This window comes from Eschrichtius robustus, chromosome 15 (genome assembly GCF_028021215.1).
Source record: "Eschrichtius robustus isolate mEscRob2 chromosome 15, mEscRob2.pri, whole genome shotgun sequence".
Taxonomy (NCBI): domain Eukaryota; kingdom Metazoa; phylum Chordata; class Mammalia; order Artiodactyla; family Eschrichtiidae; genus Eschrichtius; species Eschrichtius robustus.
Genome location: NC_090838.1, coordinates 64,356,459 through 64,372,601, shown reverse-complemented (window position 1 = coordinate 64,372,601; position 16,143 = coordinate 64,356,459). Strand labels below are relative to the sequence as shown.

Genomic DNA, 16,143 nt, shown 5'->3' with positions numbered 1-16,143 from the left:
TGCTCTGCCACTGGATGAAATTTAGACAAGTCACATGATTGTTTTGGTCACCCTTGGTCTCAGTCTTATTTCAGTAATGATAATGTCCATCCCAATAATAACCCAAACTTCAGTTTCAACTTAAAACTGAGGCCTCTTCCCAATCCCAGCTTGGTGTTGTTGAAGAAGAGAAGCCTATGGTAGTTGGTGGTCTGGATGGGGAATCTGCTCTTCCTCACTTATTTAGCTACCAGGGGTCTGCAACCCCTTCAGCGTTGTTGCCTGGGGAAGGAGAAGAGGCAAGAGGAGAGGAAATTCTCTCTACACATTTGTGATCTCCAGCCTCACCAGGCTCCTCAGAGGAAAGTGATGGTTCTTTTACACATCCCTGGTCTGGCCCCTCTGTGATTCCCCTCAAAGACCAAGCTTTTCCAGCCCCCTCAAAATCTACCCCCAACATTCCTCATGGAGAAAGTCTATGTGGTCTGGCAGGAATTTCCTCTACTTCTGCCCCCACCCGTCACCTCTTCCCTTCCATTTTCTTCCCTGTCTTGGATGAAGCTGCCCTCCTCCCATGGTCCTGGCTCAGCCTGTCACCTCTGCTCTGTACCATGAATCCCCCAAGAGCCAGTCAGCGGAACAGGGTAAACTGGCATGGAAAAATGCCAGGATTTGGAGACCGAGTCCTTTTTTCGATAGGACCATTCTTTGTTGTGGCTCATTCAATACAGCTCCTCATAATTAATCTCTGCATTTAACATAACTCCGATCAAAATTTTAAAAAAGACTATTTTTATTATTAAAATTATTTAATTGTTTTTTGTGATAAAATGTACCTAATATAAAGTTTACCATTTTAACCATTTTTGAGTGTACAATTCAGTGGCGTTAAGTAAATTCACTTTGTTGCACAATCATTACCACCATCCATCTCCAGAACTTTTTCATCATCTCCAGCAGAAACTCTGTACCCATTAAACACTAACTCCCCATTTCTCCTCCCTTCTAGCCTCAGGTAATCACCATTCTGCTTTCTGTTTCTACGAATTTGGCTATTCTAGGTATCTCCTATAAGTGGAATCATACAAGTATTTGTCCTTTTGTGACTGGCTTATTTCACTTAGCTTAATGTCTTCAAGTTTCATCCATGTTTTAGCATGTGTCAGACTTTCCTTCCTTTTTAAGGCTGAATAGTATTCCATTGTATGGGTAAGCCACACTTTGTTTATACATTCACCTATCAATAAACGTTTGGGTTGTCTCCACCTTTTGGTTGCTGTGAATAATGCTGCTACAAACAATGGCATACAAGTATCTATTTGAGTCCCTGCTTTCAACTTTTTGGACATATACCCCAATTTGTTTAATTGTTTTTGACTAGAGAATACATCCCTATGATGGACAATATAAAAGGTACAAGAGGTTATACAGTAGCCCTTGAGCTCCTGCCTCTCACTTTCCCTCCCAGGAATCATCACTGTTGCCAGTTTCTTGTGACTTCATCCCTGGAGAGACTGTGCACCTATAGGCACAACCCACACACAAATGGTGACAAACCACAAGCATTCCTCTACACTTTGTTTTTTTTCCATTTAACAACATTTCTAAAAGGTCATTCCATAGCACTGTTTAAAGAATATCCTCATTGTATTTAAAATCTTTGTGATTTTTCAATGAAAGACAAAACTTATTTTATCAGTCCCCTATTGATAGACTTTCATGTTGTTTCCAATGTTTTGCTGTCATGAACAATGCTGTAATAATAACAGCCGGCATTTACTGAGCACTTACTATGTGCCAGGCTCTCTTTAACATCCTTTCCATGCATTATATCAATTAATTCCCGTGATAACCCTCTGACATAAGTGCAGGAAGGTGAGTAACTGCCTCAAACCACATATGTGTCTTTGTCCACAGGTGGGAGTGTATCTGTGAGATAAATTTCTACACAGGAATAGCTGCTACCCAAAGGTATGTGCATTTTCAGGTGTTATGAATATTGCCGAAGTGGTGCCGTAGAGCCTGTACCCATCTGCCATCTGTCCAACTGCTGTGTGGAAGAGGGCCCATTTCCTTCCACTCCTGCTGTTGTGAAACCTTTTGATATTTGCCAATCTGAAGGTGAAAAATGATATTTCATTGTGGCTCTAATTTGCCTATTTTTCTTTTTTTTAAGTGAGTAAGGTTGAGCATCTTTTCAAATGTTTAAAGGCAACTTGTTTTAGTAGTGGGGCTTTAAAAACTTGATAAAATGATTCCACTGTTGACCTAGAAGCCTGGATTCCTTTATATTTTAATTTTATTTATGTATTTTTGAAAAGGTAATATAGTAACAAGATTCAAAATTCAATAGGAGCAAAAAGGTATAGAGTAGCCAGTCCTGCTTCCACGTCTCTTGTTAGTTGCCCAATTCCTATCCCCAAATGCAATCAGGTTCCATTTCTCCTACCTGCTCCCGTGGTCATAACTCAGACCATGCCATTACCCTGCACTACTCCATGTCTGAAATATTAAGTTCAAACATCCCACTCTGACCCCCACCACTGTCCTCTCAACTCCACACAGCACCTGACCTTCAACCTCACCACAGCTCCTCTCATCATGTAACACGTGCCCCTTCCTTTCCTGTCCGGGTGAGATTCTCAGCCCCTCCAGAGCTTCATTGTGCCACAGCCTCCAGCCACCCCTGCCTGGAAATCCTTCCTTTCTATTTCATAGCACCTCACTCAGAGTTGGTCAGCCCATGGGATCACTCATTTAAAAATCTTGAGCAGAGTAACCATATAACTTACTGCCCAGACTGCATGCCTTTTGAGAATGAAAGAGGGAACTGCTGATAATGAAGCCAAGACAACAGGGCACCTGGTGATTGTCCAAGGCAACCTGGGCTGCAAGTTCAACCCCAGTATTAAGGGACAATCACATTTGATTTCAGAGCAGAGATAAATGTGCTGAGTCCAACAAATGATTAGATTTCTGCCTTTGTCTGCTGCCCAGACTTCTCCTCTAAGTGTCATCTTTGAAATAGTGCATTTCCCCGACACTATTTTCTTAAAAAAATCTATCCTTTGGAATACCAGTTTTGGTCCCTGCACTCAAGGTTGTAAGAAACATGAGTTTCTAAAACTCTCCATCTATATTTTGAACCCTCATTTTTAAAAGGTGCTGACATTTAATCCCTGTCTGTTCTGAGTGTCCCTCGTGGTTTCCATTTTGGGGTCGGAGTGGGGTGCACTGCAGGGTTCTAGACTCTTAGGGGCCTACATAGGTCCTTACACTTGATGTCATTTGTTCTTGTTCCATATAGTCCTTGTTCACTGGTGCCTGCAGGTCATTGCGGAGCTCAGAGTCCCCCTCCATGTTTCCATGCAGCCTTGAATTAGGGGCAGGGGACAGCCTTGATCTTTCTCATGAACATCCTCTCCTACACTTCAGTCTGGGTTAGCCAGGAGTCTTTTCTCTTCCTCTAAGGGAAGAGGCTCATTTTGTCTCTGCTTCCTGCTTTCATACACGCTCCCTGAGGCAAAACATGGAATAGTCTGGCTATTTCGGGGAAAGAAAAGGAGGCAAAGAAACTATCAGGCTGGAGGAGGCATTGGCGCATCTGAGGAGTGGCTTTACAGGGTGTCTTAGGTTGGCCCAGGTGGCCAGAGCATTGTCCCCTGGCTCAGGAAGTGCAGCCTGGGGGAGGGGAGGGGTGGCCTTTCTCTGGGTCCCTCTTGGGGTCTGAGAGATGAATTCCTAGGTACCCACAGTTCTTCTGTGGTCTCAGTGATTTCCAATCGTGTTTGCCAAATGATGGCTCCACTGGCGGTTTTGTCAAGGGCCGAACTTAAGTAAGGGGGCTGCCATCCAGTAAAGCCTCATTCTTCCCTAGGAAATACATCATCCGCAGAGTCCCTAACACGGTTAGCTTTCACCAGTGTCCAACCAGGACCTCCAGAGGGCAACAGAGAGCAGGTACAGAGGAGAGAGGACTGGTTGAGAGCCTGCAGGGGGATCTTGGTTCCTGGAGAAGTAACAATGACTGCTTCATTCCTGCAAGCTGCCAGGAATGCCACTCCCCACTCCCCAGAATACACAGGTCGTGAGCTTCCTAGGCGTATAATAATTATAATAATATTCATAGTTAATACTAATTATTTCCTGTGGCCCAGACATTGACCTAAGTTTTTTTTTAAATTAATTAATTAATTTTATTTATTTATTTTTGCCTGCGTTGGGTCTTCGTTGCTGCGCGCGGACTTTCTCTAGTTGCGGAGAGCGGGGCTACTCTTCGTTGCAGTGCGTGGGCTTCCCATTGTGGTGGCTTCTCTTGTTGCCGAGCACGGGCTCTAGGTGCACGGGCTTCAGTATTTGTGGCTCGTGGGCTCTAGCGTGCAGGCTCAGTAGTTGTGGAGCACGGGCTTAGTTGCTCTGCAGCATGTGGGATCTTCCTGGACCAGGGCTCGAACCCGTGTCCCTTGCATTGGCAGTCGGATTCTTAACCACTGCGCCACCAGGGAAGCCCTGACCTAAGATTTTATATACATTGATTCAATCAGTTCTCATAACAACCCTTGAGGCAGATATAATTCTTATTCTCATTTTTCAGCTTCATTTTCAGAGGAATATGAAGGAAAAAAACGATAGGTAAGTTGCCCAAGATCCCACAGTTAGTGGAGCCAGGATTTGAACCCAACCATTTATGAGCCTCTATTCTAGACATCAGGGATAAATCCATGAACAAGACAAAATCCCTGCCATATTAAAGGAACAGACAATAAATGAATAAACAAACACAAAATATGATTTTGGGTAGAAACGTCATATAGACAAGGAAGGCAGAATTAAGGACTAGAGAGGGGCATTTTAGATGGGCTGGTCAGGGAGACCCCTCTTGGGTAGATGGCATTTGGTCAGAGAGCTGAATACACAAGGGAGCAAGGCATGCTGAAGGTTAGGGAAACAGTAAGTGCAAAGGTTCCGAGTAGGAATGAGCTTGGGGTGTTAGAGGAACAGCAGGACATGCAGTGTGGCTGGTGGAGAGTGAGCTAAGGTCTCTGATGTTGCTGGCCACAGGCCACAGCAGTGATCAGGGGGTAGATGGAGATGTGCAAGGCTAGGACCCAGCCACTGCCTAACCTGAGCCTGGCCTTTTGGGTATCTCAGCTTCCCTTTAAGATACCATCTTTTTTTTTCCCCTCCTGTGCAGACTTGACACCATCACAGTATGTTCCCTCCTTGACCCTGGATACAGTTCAAAAGCAGCTAAAGTTGACAAGAATCTGGGGCAGCCAGTCTTGTACCACCTGCCAAAGCTTGGCACAAACAATCTGAGAGCCAAATAATATACATACTGGAGTGAGTCTTGCCCAGCTCATGGAGAATTTCTTATGGATAAAAGTTCTAGATAGGCCTGCTGGGGCCTTGAAATGTGTCCTTATTCCCACCAACACAAGGACCTGAACCTTGCAGACCTCTCCAGGGTAGGAGGCTTGTTCTCTCTTCATACTGTGCCCCCCATGCCAGGACCCTGTGTCAAACCTGTTTAAACCCTGCCATATGTTAAACTCAGGTGGAGTTCAGATGGCATCTGGCCAGGAGATGGAAGGGGGTCTGCCCCTGTGAGTAGCCACCTCTCCCCACCAGGTCTCTAAAGGAAATGGAAACACAGAGGTCAGAAACTGCGAATTACTAAGAATCTTTGCCCCTCCTTCTTCCTTGTAGAGCCCAGACCAAGATGGGCCCATGTAGAATGCTCTTTTGGCCTGGGTTAGAGACAGCCTAGAGCCTAGACCAGAGGGGGCTGAGCTGTCTAATCCAGGACTTCTCGACCTCAGCGCCATCGCCAGTTGGGGCCGGCTAATTCTTTGCTGTGGGGGGTGTCTCATGTAGGATGTTAGCAGCATCCCTGGCCTCTACCTGCTAGAGGCCAGAAGTACTCTCCTCTCAGTGTGACAACCAAAAATGTCTCCAGATATTGCCAAATGTCCCCTGGGTGGGGGATACCTCTGACTGAGAACCACTGGGTCCAACTTTTCCCTTTCCCCTAAGTGTGGATCTCCACTGTTACCACTCTGGTGATAAGGAAGGACTGAAAGCCTCCAATTTATCCCAGAGCTTAAAGCCAGCTGGGTGAACCAGTCTCCTTGGAAGTAACATGGAGAGAGGCCAGCGGGAAGGGAGAGGAGAGAAAGGGGATGGCCAGATATTCTCTTAACAGTTTTTGGCTCACAAAACTCAATCATGGGGAAGGGCAGGGATGGTGTTGGCCACAGGCATCATGGGGCTAGGTCTCCCTCCCCCTCCCCATCCTGTCTGTCTGTCTGTCTCTCCCTCTCACACACACCCACACTCCCCTCTGCCACTCTGTGTATTGGCTTTGTTCTCTCCCCCTGCAGACAGGCTTTCTTCAGAGATGAAAGGGAGTTCAGTGCTGGAGGAGAAGGTTAATGGGTGGGCTGATCTAGAACAAGAGATTGGCAGGGCAGGAGCCAGAGGTTATGGTATCACTGAGGGAGGAGTGAAGGGATTCATCGTGGGGCCCAGACCAGAACAAGGAGTAAATGAAGCCACGAGGGGCTGGTGGAGAGGGGAGGAGAGGAAGATGTTTGAAGATTTGAGGTCTTCTTTGTATTGAGAAGCAGGAAGGAGGAGAGTCAGAGATTAAGAAGTTGTTTGCTAAGAGTTTGGTTTTTTTCCAGAGAAATAGACTCATAGAATCACAGGATGTTAGAGCTTGAAGGAAACTTAGAGACCGTTTAGTCCAATCAACTCCATGCTGGCTCTCTCATTAATTCACCAGCATTGGAATTTGAGAGTGATCCTTGTTTCCAGTCTTTCTCTCTATGCTTGGAATCAAATGAGAAATAAGATACAGGGGTCAAACCGCTAGAGATTAAAATAACTTCATAACAGATAAAGCTGATTGGAGAATATGCTTTAGAAAGTACAACCACAATCAGGCTTCCTAACTCTTTCCCCAAGAACCAAACTTATCTTTCCAGCACTGGAAGACTCTGTACCTGCAGGACAAGAACCTGCCCTGGGAAGTTTACTGCGAAGAGGGGAGGAGAGGAGGGCAGCTTGGGCCTTCTCTGGTGCAGGCAGTTCTCAGAAGGATCTGAGTCATGGCACGTGCCCATTTTATTCTCCCAAATTCATCAAGCACATGAGCCACTCCTCATCCACTAAGCAAGAGTAAGTAAGAGAGGTGAGTGGAGAGTACTTTTCTCAAAGCTCCAGAAAGGACAGAAGCTCCTACTTTGTAGGGAAGAGTAAAGTGCTTGGAGGGAGAAAGATGAATTCCCCTAAACAAGCCACCATTTATTAAGTGCCAATTCTGCTTCAAGGATACTGAAGCCCAAAGAGGTGAAGTATTATCTCAAGGTCACACAGCTTTGGGGACAGAATAAGGTTCTCCAGATTCCTAATGCCAAGGCTTCGCCATTTCACACTTCTAATCACAGAAAGTCAGATTCATCCAGGGTCATCAGCATAATAGTAAAAATAATCTCCTACTCCATCATTTAGGAGGTCTTCTCACCCATTCCTCCATCACCACCACTGCCTCCACCACCTCCATCTACATCTTTTCCACCTCCATCTATACGTCCACCACCTCCACCTCCACCACCTCCATCTATACCTCCAACACCTCCATTTATGTCCAGCTACCATATTGCCACTTCTACCATTTCACCTATCACTTCCACCTCTACCATTTCCTCCATTCTTATCACCACCTCCCCCATTTTTTTAGCAGGCAGCCAGCACAAACCATTTGGGTGGAGTGGCAGATGTGAACTAGAAGTTTACCCATACAGCTCTGGTCTCCAGAAGCCTTCAAGATCTTTGAGATCAAAGATCTCCCCAGCTCATGACATCCCCTGATCCCAAAAAGATCATCTTGGAGTACTTTATGAAGATTGTGATAGAGATACATAAACATAAGTACACATGTCTATACAAAAACTCATTGACCACAAGTACAAATTGCTGTAATTTCTAAGCCATGCCCTAATCTGATAGCTGCAGATTTAGGTACCTGAAGTGTGACAAGATCCATTTAACTGGCATCTCAGCAGTCCTCAAAGCTCTAATGACCTAACGGTTGAAGATATTCAAGTGAGCTGTAATATTGGTGCCAGCCAGTCCTGGTCACTCCAGCATGCATTCCACACCCAGGCCTCTGCAGGCTCCTAGAAGTGCTGCTAACTGCCTATAAAATGGGTGGCCCCGGGGCAGGACTGGATCATCTCTAAGGTCCCTTAGACCTCTACCTCTAAGAGCCCTCTAAGACAGAATTCAAAAGGATCTGGGATAGAAACCATGCAGGGAGATAAACCAGCATTTCAAAATCCAGGCTGAAACAACACTGCCATGTAAAATCACCAAGTTAAAATCTAAGAAGAAACTTAAAGATGTCTGCTATGATCCTGGGCTGCTCTGTTCAGACCCTGCACTACCCTGGTCTGTCAGCCAACCAGGCATCAGTCCCTCACACTGCAGAAGTGTCCCTTCCCCCATCCTGGTCACATGGCTGGCCGCCACTGAGCCCACAAGTCAATCTCCAATGCCCCAAATACTGTTCAGCCTGGAAATCACAGAGAGTCCTTCTCACCAACCAAGAGCAACAGAACGAGTGGCTCTGGCCTCCCTGAGATTTGGATTGTGGTTTCCAACGCTTAGAGATTGAAGGTAAGTTTGCAGCTTGGAGCATCAGAGATAGTAGACAAAGCTATGCAGATAAGGGAAAATGTGCTTTACAGTATGAGCACAGAGTATTTAAGAGTGAGCTTTACACACACTGAGAAGGAGAATAGCATGAAAGCTGAGTAAATCCTCCAAATGAGCATTGAATATTTGCCTTTCCTTAAAAAAATTATAGTGTGTCATCTTGGTGCCTTGAGTTCATTGGTTTGGAACTCACACCAAATGAACAGAAATGACAGGAGACTCATTCTCTCTGACACCCTGGTGAGTTCTCTTTTGTTCTCATCTGATGGAACTGAGACTCTTTCTTCCAGGCAAATAAGTTTCTATTGTCTTTGCCAAAGTTACAAGACTGACTAAAGTATTTATGAAGTATGCAAAACCCCTGAGACTTGCCTCTTCCCCGGAAAACTATGGGAAAATAGATTATATCTGTTAATGTAACATCTCAGAATTGAAACTGAATAATGGCTAGCCTCCTTTTATTAGACATTTCTGTTGTTAGGTTTTGGATATGGTACCTGGTTTTGTTACTGAAAGTTTGCTTAGGGATATTTTGTTTGCTTGTTTTTCTTTCCTCTTCCGGGCATGCATTTTAGGGGTCTGCTAAGCCCAGAGGCAATGGATAAACTATCGATTGTGAAGGTGGCCTTTCTCTGGCTTCTAGCTTAGTTTTTTTAAAGCCCAGTATGACCCCATGTCATTCTTGTCAATTCAGTTCCCAAAATAAACCCAGAGGAGCCCTTGGGGAGGTCCTTTTCTCAAATACTTCGGGCTATCAGAGGAGTTCACTGGATACCATGTTGGGCTAGTCCCATGTTCTTAGATAGTATAATAAGGTCAAATGGCTTAAAAGATGGGAGGAAAAGCTCCCAAAAGGCTGACTTTTGATGAATGTGGCACAACTTTTTTTCTAGTTTTTTTCCCAGAGATATGAATGTCTAACCTGAAGGATTTTTTTACCATATTTTGCCCTTCTTCCCTAATAAACTATTTTGTTCTCTTTGTTTGCAGTGTCTAGTGCAAATATCTGGAACAAAGTGAATTTGTTGGACTGAATTGATGTGCCCTTGTGGAAGGGAGGTTGGGGTTGGGGGGGTGGGGGGAGTGTTTAAATGGCAGGTGATTCAATTACCAGGGTTTTGATGGTCAAAACACACTGTTTGCCCATAAGACTGGCTGTATCACCACCTCCTTGCTGCAGTGGACATGAAGGCTACTTGTGCAGGGGCCCTGAGTGTTCACTGGTGTGGCACTCTTGTCCTTAGCCTTACAGGCTTAAGGCATTGATTTTTGTCAGTAGGGTTTGGAATCTCAGGGTTCCCAGATGTGATTTCACACTGGTGGCAGGGGCAGTAAAGTGGAATGGGGCCCTTAAGTGACTTGGGACAGAAGAGAATTTGGTCTGATCCCTCACTGTAAAGCCATGCTCATCCCCCAAGACAATCTATGATCTAAAGATGGATGGGAGGATAATGGTGAGCTAGTTGGGCAGTGGAGGGGCTGGTATAGGTAAAACTGCTGTTACAAGTTCTTTCATTTGCTACATGCTGGGGCTGCTGTGTTCTAACACAATTCCTTTGGCAACATATGGAGGTGGATAGCTGTACTGGCTAATACTCTTTGGATGCAAGTAACTCAAATCAACTGAAGCTAAATGAAGAGAAAAGGGGGTTTAGTATAAAGCCATTGGGAGGGCTTATGGTTGGGACCTAAGGCAGGGTCTGGAATCCAGAAGTGGAAGGCTTCTTGCAGACCTCCTCTATCTCTTGTTTCTTTGCTCTTCTTCCTCCCTCCCTCCCTCTCTCCCTCCCTGTCTTCCTTCCTTCCTTGGGTCCCAGAAGCAGAGAATCCAATATGGTTCTTGGCTCCACCATGCTTGGCTCTGTGACTCAGGAAAAATTACTTAATTTTCTGAATCTCCATTTCCTCATCTATAACGTGGAGATCAAAATTATGCACCTCACTGAATTTTAGTCAGGATTAAATGAGATTATGAAAACAAATATTTGACAGCCAATTAATATATATTATATGAAATGGTGGAGATAGAGCTTCTGTTTCAAAGTTTAGGTCATGATTGGGAATTTTTATGGTGGGCCATGTAGCTGCCAATCAGAGCAGTAATTAATCTAAACACTTTCCATTTGGTCAACACTCTGCTTGAGTTGCTTTAAATGGATGGCTCCCTTTGAAGATGAATCTGGGGAAGCCTGGGTTCTTCTACTTCTGCATACTCCTGGAAGGGAGCTTCTCTCAAATTGTGAGGACGCAGGACCCAGCACAGAGGAGGTGAGGAGGGAATGGTCTCAGCTAGTGCAGAACTGAAAGTTATGCATCTACCTGAATACGAGCTACATTATAGCTCCATACTTCTGTAGCCCTGGAGAGTTTTCATCTCTATTTGCATCTGTATTGTCATTTTGTATTCATTTTTGCTTGGTTTCCAATCTGAAAAATCCATAGAACTTCAAATATGAAAAAACACATTTTTAAAACATTTTGGAAAACTCCTACTTCATTTGTATTATTCAGGAACTATTGACTCCAAGTGTCAGAAACCCAACTCAAACATGAGAAAAAGTAAAGTGAATTTATCAGCTCAACACAACTGAGAAGGCCAGTCAGAATTAACTGACTCAGGGAGTTACAGTGTTATCAGAACTGTTTCTCTACTTTCTTTGGATGCATCCTTCCACAGGGCAGGCGAGATAGTAGCCCCTCAAGCTTATAAGCTTCACAATGCCAGGACCAGAGCAAGAGCCAGAACAAGGCAGTGTTTTGGGATGGCTCAAGTGGAAATGTCCTGGGAAGAATTCTGATTGGTCCAGCTTTGGCCATGGGGTCATCTCTGAATCAGTCTCTGACTGGGGACTAGGGAGTGTTTTATTGGCCAGCCTAGGTCACATGGCCTTTCCCTTTTGTGGTTGGAGGTGGTCTTTGTGAGAAAGAGGATTTGTTACTCAGCTTCTCTTTACTCCTCATGCTATGCCTGAGGAGGTGATTTTCAAAAAATCACCAGCCTATTGGAGCTAGCAGTGTGTTCTCACTAAGCTTACCAGTTCACAATGCCCAGTTTGAATGAAAAGATGTGATATTGTTATGTATGTAAACCTCATGTGAAGCAAACTCCATGTATGGTGATTCAGTTTAATAGAAAATATAAATTAGGAGCTATTTCCTTAAAACCATGGTTCTCAAAGTGTGGTCCTTGGATCATCATCAGCAGCATCAACTGGAAGCTTGCTGGAAATGCAGACTCTCAGGCTCCACCCCGGATCTGCTGACTTAGAAACTCTGGGGTAGGGCTGAGCAATCCAGGTTTTAATCAGCCCCACAGATGACTCTGATGCCCACTTAAGTTTGAGAACCACCGTCTTAAAGGTTCTTTTTTTGTAGGTCTCCTGAATATCATGATTCATTTTGAACAATCAGATTTAACCATGGATTTTCAGGGAATACAATTATCACATAAAGTGAGAGCACATATTAAATTATTTGTTTTAAAATGTTTAAAGTAAAAATAATATATAATCATAATTTAATAATCAAGTAACACATGTAAGAGCTTATAATAAAAAGCAACAGAACTCCATCTCAGCTTTCTGCACACCCCACAGTTCTAATTCCCAAAGACAGTCACTTGGAATTTTTTTTTTTGATTATAAATCTATAGTTTTATTAAGACAAAAACTGACAGTGTTGGTATGAAGCTTAACATTTAAACAAAATTTTTACAGAAACCTAACACATGCCTAAAAATGTTTTACAATGGAGTTCTAGATGCAGGTCTAGACGATGTCAGAACTGATGGATCTCATGATTCAAGACAGAGTTTTGGGTTTTAGTTAATTCTTAGGATTAAAATAATTTGTTTTGTTTTAAAGTGAGCCACTGCCCCAGTATGAAAATTTAATCTTCTCCTGAGACCAGGGCTTCTGAAATCATTCAGCTCTTGAAGTGATTCAGTGAACTTGTGCTGTCAGTGACTGAACCCTGCCACCAATGGTTTCAAAGTTCAAAAAACAGAGGCTCCAAGAGTTTTCCACCCTAAGAGCACCGGCCCTTGTCTTTCCCTACTCTCCCACCTCCTATACCACCCTCTGCCCTTCCCCAAATACTTCAGCCAGTGGCTTGTGTGGAGAAGCTGATATTTATAACTTCATAATTGGAAAAGAAGGGTCTTCTTGTCAATTTCAAGAATTATCACCTCTAAGACAGAATGACCTGCCTGCGTATCCACTCCAATAAGAATTTTCCTCCTCAACCAGTTTCCATCCCACAGACGACAGCTTTGGTAACTTCTTAACTGGCTTAGTCCTTTGTTGGGAACAGCATGAAGCTCAGGCAGGGAACACCTTGGCTTCTAAGTTTCAGGCATTCACAGCTTTTAAACAGTCTCTCACAGTCCTCATTTAGGTTGCCAATGACATTTTTTGAAAGGATGAAATATTCTGGACACAGAACCAAATCATCATTCGTTGTTCTTTCCTTTGTTTCACCATTTCCCCAATCAGGCCCCAAATTTTAACAAAAGTGACCCTAACCCATCTCCCTTCTTTCCCCCCCCCAATCCCTCCCACCCCAAATAATAATACACCAGTAATACTCAAAAACTACATACATGCTACGCTGTAAAAATGCAGAGTTAACACTATCGGGAAGAAGGCTGTGGGTTGTGGAGATGCTCTTTGAAGACCTATAGTATCTTTTGCTCTCCCACATCCCATTCTGCAAGTTTTGTCCTTCATAGAAAGCCCTTTGCTTTTCTCAGCAAAGTTCAGAATGGGTTGCCTTGAAACACTGACCCTCCTTCCCCTCCACCGGAATGGGTGTGCAAACTATACAGCGTGGAACAGCTTTAAAGCACTTGGGCTGCTGTAGGGCACAGAAACTATACTGGCTCTTCAAAGGACATCTTCTCAAGCCACCTCTATGGTGTCAAGACAAGTAGAACTCTTTCTTTCCCCACTTGAAACCCACAGTCAGATGTGACAGGGGCTGGTATTCAGGGGAGTTAATTCTTGTCATCTTTTTTGTTGTCATCCTCCGAGGGGTAGGAATGCCACATCAGCCTTTCCTCATAGAAGGATATGACAACCTGTGGGCACGTTGACTTTGGCTTCCTTGGCAGGGACCAGGTCAGCCTCATCAGAGTTTTTCCACTTCATCAGGAACATGAGTTCTCCACTGGAGTCTGTAGCTCCAATAATCCGCTCGGGTTCCAAACCCGAGCAAAGCCTTGTGGCTTTTCTGACTCTCTTTCTTCTTCTTGGTTTGCTCTCCTCCCCCTTATCTTCCGAATCAGAATCAGCTTTGCGCTTGCCTCCCTCTGATTTATCTGTCTCATGTGCTGTTTTCTGTGACTGCAGGAACTCGGCGATGAGGTCGGGGCAATCCAGGTTTTCTTCTGGCTCCCATGTGTTGTCCTCATCCGAGAACCCCTTCCACTTTAGGAGGTACTCCACTTTGCCCTTTACTACTCGGCGGTGGAGAACTTTTTCCACCACATATTCTTCTTCCTCTTCTTCTAGCACCTCCTCCACTTTCTTCTGGTTTTGTCTTTTCCCCATGGTGCCCGCCAGCTTTCTGGTATAAAGGATGACGCTGCTCAGAGCAGTGCCCGTGAACCCGAGAGGAATCAGTGCCGCACTCCTGGTGCGTCTTGTCCAGCCGGCCAGGGGAGTGGGGACCAGGAAAGCAACAAGCCGGGTGACCGCGGTGGAGCCCCTCACTGAAGCGGCGTTCCGCAGGCGCCGGCCAACCGCCCTTCCCTCAGCCAAACAAAAGAGCCTGGCACTCTGCGCTGCCGCCACCAGCATCTGGAATTATTTTTTTTAATTGAGAGAGAGGACTTCCTTGGCGGCGCAGTGGTTAAGAATCTGCCTGCCAATGCAGGGGACATGGGTTCGGGCCCTGGTTTGGGGAGATCCCACATGCCGCGGAGCAACTAAGCATGTGCCACAACTACTGAGCCTGCGCTCTAGAGCCGGCAAGCCACAACTACTGAGCCCGCGTGCCACAATTTCTAAAGCCTACGTGCCTAGAGCCCATGCTCCACAACAAGAGAAGCCACCGCAATGAGAAGCCCTGACACCTCAACGAAGAGTAGCCCCTGCTCGCCGCAACTAGAGAAAGCTGGTGTGCAGCAACAAAGACCCAACGCAGCCAAAGATAAATAAAATAAATAAAATTTTTAAAATTGAGGTAGAGTTGAGTTGTAATGTTATAATTTCAGGTGTACCACATAGTGATTCGACAGTTCTAAAGATTATACTCCATTTAAAGTTTTTTTTTTTTTAATAGATTTATTTATTTATTTATTTATTTATTTATTTAGGCTGTGTTGGGTCTTTGTTGCTGCTCGCGGGCTTTCTCTAGTTGCGGCGAGTGGGGGCTACTCTTCATTGTGGTGCACAGGCTTCTCATTGTGGTGGCTTCTCTTGTTGTGGAGCACGGGCTCTAGGTGTGCGGGCTTCAGTAGTTGTGGCTCGCAGGCTCTAGAGCACAGGCTCAGTAGTTGTGACGCAGGGGCTTAGTTGCTCCACGGCATGTGAGATCTTCCCGGCCCAGGTCTCAAACCCATGTCCCCTGCATTGGCAGGCGGATTCTTAACCACTGCGCCATCAGGGAAGCCCACTCCATTTAAAGTTATTATGAAATATTGTGTATATTCCTTATGCTGTACATTACATCCTTGTATCTTATTTATTTTATACCTAGTTATTTTTACCTCTTAATTATCTTCCTCAATCTTGCCCCTCCCCCACCCTTCTTTCCACTGGTAACCACTAGTTTGTTCTCTGTATCTATGAGTCTATTTCTGTTTTATATTCACTGGTTTGTTTTATTTCTTAGATTCCACATACAAGTGAGAACATACAGTATTTGTCTTTCTCTGTCTGACTTACTTCAGTAAATATAATACCCTCCAGGTCATTCCATGTTATTGCAAATGGCAATTTTTCATTCTTTTTTATGGCTGAATAATATTCCATTGTGTGTGTGTGTGTGTGTGTGTGTGTTTGTGTGTGTATTGCATCTTCTTTATCCATTTGCCTGTTGAAGGACAAATGGGTTGCTTCCATATCTTGGCTATCATAAATAATGCTGCTATGAACACTGGGACACATGTATCATTTTGGATTAGTGTTTTTGTTTTCTGCGGATATACACCCAGGAGTGGAATTTCTGGATCATATGGTAGTTTTATTTTTAATTGTTTTAGGAAACTTCAGACTGCACCAATAGTGGGTGCACCAATTTACATTCCCACCAACAGTGCACTAGAGTTCCCTTTTCTCAACATCCTTGCCAACATTTATTACTTGTTGTCTTTTTGACAATAGCCATTCTGACAGGTGTGAGGTCATATCTCATTGTGGTTTTGATTTGCATTTCCCTGATGCTTAGTGATATTAAGCACATCTTCCCATACTTACTGGCCATCTGTATATTTTCTTTGGA

At 44.4% G+C, this 16,143-nt stretch overlaps 1 pseudogene; it reads right to left on the bottom strand.

Moving 5' to 3' along the window:
• Window positions 1-13,757: 13,757 nt before the first annotated feature.
• Window positions 13,758-14,249, bottom strand: LOC137777868 (chromobox protein homolog 1 pseudogene; annotated as a pseudogene).
• Between the last annotated feature and the right edge of the window lie 1,894 nt (window positions 14,250-16,143).